We start from the raw sequence: 2270 nt of genomic DNA on the forward strand, positions 1-2270 counted from the left end.
CATTACGCCTTCGCGACAGGTGCGAGGTGGTACTCAAAGTTGATAATACTTCCAAGTGGACACCTGCTGCCTCTCCATGGCTGATTTTTCTGTCCGGTTCGGCCCAAAGCGTAGGGCGGGAATCGTAGCCATTAGGAGCTTCAGCGTTGGACGGGTTAAGGCGCCCCTCAGAAAAAAACAATATGTAAGTCGGAAAAGAACGCCAAGTGTACACTCGGCAGCTTTACCGGGATCTGATTCTGTCGGCGGCTGTTGAGTGCACTGCGAGTAACCTGCTGTAAATATACACTACTGGCCATTAAAATTTCTACACCACGAAGATGACGTGCTACAGACGCGAAATTTAACAAACAGGAAGAAGATGCTGTGATATGCAAATGATTAGCTTTTAAGAGCATTCACACAAGGTTGGCGCCGGTGGCGACACCTACAACGTGCTGACATGAGGAAGTTTTCGACTGATTTCTCAGACAGAAACAGCAGTTGATCTGCGTTGCCTGGGGAAACGTTGCTGTGATGCCTCGTGTGAGGAGGAGAAATGCGTACAGTCGCGTTTCCGACTTTGATAAAGATCGGATTGTAGCCTATCACGATTGCGGTTTATCGTATCGCGACATTGCTGTTTGCGTTGGTCGAGACCCAATGACTGATAGCAGAATATGGAATCGGTGGGCTCAGGAGGGTAATGCGAAACGACGTGCTGAGGCCCAAAGGCCTCGTATCACTAGCAGTCAAGATGATAGGCATCTTATCCACATAGCTGTAACGGATCGTGCAGCCACGTCTCGATCCATGAGTCAACAGATGGGGACGTTTGCAAGACAACAACCTTCTGCACGAACAGTTCGACGACGTTTGCACCAACAAGGACTATCAGCTCGGAGACCCTGGCTGCGGTTACCCTTGACACTGCATCACAGACAGGAGCGCCTGCGATGGTGTACTCAACGACGAATGGCAAAACGTCATTTTTTCGAATGAATCCAGGTTCTGTTTACAGCATCATGATGGTCGCATCCGTGTTTGGCGACATCGCGGTGAACGCACATTGGAAGCGTGTATTTGTCATCGCCATACTGGCGTATCACCCGGCGTGATGGTGTAGCGTGCTATTGGTTACACGTCTCGGTCACCTCTTGTTCGCATTGACGGCACTTTGAACAGTGGACGTTACATTTCAGATGTGTTACGACCCGTGGCTCTACCCTTCATTCGATCCCTGCGAAACCCTACGTTTCAGCAGGATAATGAACGACCGCATGTTGCAGGTCCTGTATGGGCCTTTCTGGATACAGAAAATATTCGACTGATGCCCTGGCCAGCACATCCTCCAGATCTCTCACCAACTGAAAATGTCTGGTCAATGATGGCCGAGCAACTGGCTCGTCACAATGCGCCAGTCACTACTCTTGATGAACTGTGGTATCGTGTTGATGCTGCATGGGCAGCTGTACCTGTACACGCCATCCAAGCTCTGTTTGCCTCAATGCCCAGGCGTATCAAGGCCGCTATTACGGCCAGAGGTGGTCGTTCTGGGTACTGATATCTCAGGATGTATGCACCCAAATTGCGTGAAATGTAATCACGTGTCAGTTCTAGTATAATATATTTGTCCAATGAATACCCGTTTATCAACAGCATTTCTTCTTGGTGTAGCAATGGCCAGTAGTGTATGAAGATGACATCTGTTCTTTCGGACATGTCCGAAAGAAGTTAAGGCTAACCGGCCATTGACATCCTTCTGTGCTGATGCACACGCATTGCCCCAACTCTTACGGGACTCGGTAAGATTATCTGGCACGAGTAATGAGTGCAATGGGCAGGGGCACTACGAATGTAGTGGGTGGACATTAAGTTGGGAATGTGGGTCTCACGGGGAGCGAGCAAGGAATATATCCCTGCAGTCACACTATCCTCTGTGCCCTCGGTGGCTCAGATGGATAGAGTGTCTGCCATGTAAGCAGGAGAGCCTGGGTTCGAGTCCCGGTCGGGGCAGACATTTTCAACTGTCCCCGTTGATGTGTATCAACGACTGTAGGCAGCTTAGGGTCTTGATTTAATTATCATTCCGGCTGCAAATCGTGGTTCGCGTCGGCTCGAATGACGCCCGCGGGATGCAGGCTAGCTGTTTGTAGCGCCATACTCAAAGTTCATCGCGGGCCTCTGCTTTGTAGCAGAATGGAAGGTCTAAACCAGAGGATCAGACAATTTTTCGACGCTATCGAATGAGAATTTTTCTGCTTCCGCTATCGGATGGATAATTGTAGGGC

At 49.8% G+C, this 2270-nt stretch overlaps 1 non-coding gene across 1 annotated transcript; it reads left to right on the forward strand.

Annotated features, from left to right (window-relative positions):
• The first annotated feature begins 1920 nt into the window (after window positions 1-1920).
• On the forward strand, window positions 1921-1995 carry Trnat-ugu (transfer RNA threonine (anticodon UGU)). The gene has a single exon. It is a non-coding gene; the product is annotated as a tRNA-Thr (tRNA).
• Window positions 1996-2270: the final 275 nt, after the last annotated feature.

This window comes from Schistocerca serialis, chromosome 5 (assembly GCF_023864345.2).
Source record: "Schistocerca serialis cubense isolate TAMUIC-IGC-003099 chromosome 5, iqSchSeri2.2, whole genome shotgun sequence".
Lineage (NCBI taxonomy): Eukaryota > Metazoa > Arthropoda > Insecta > Orthoptera > Acrididae > Schistocerca > Schistocerca serialis.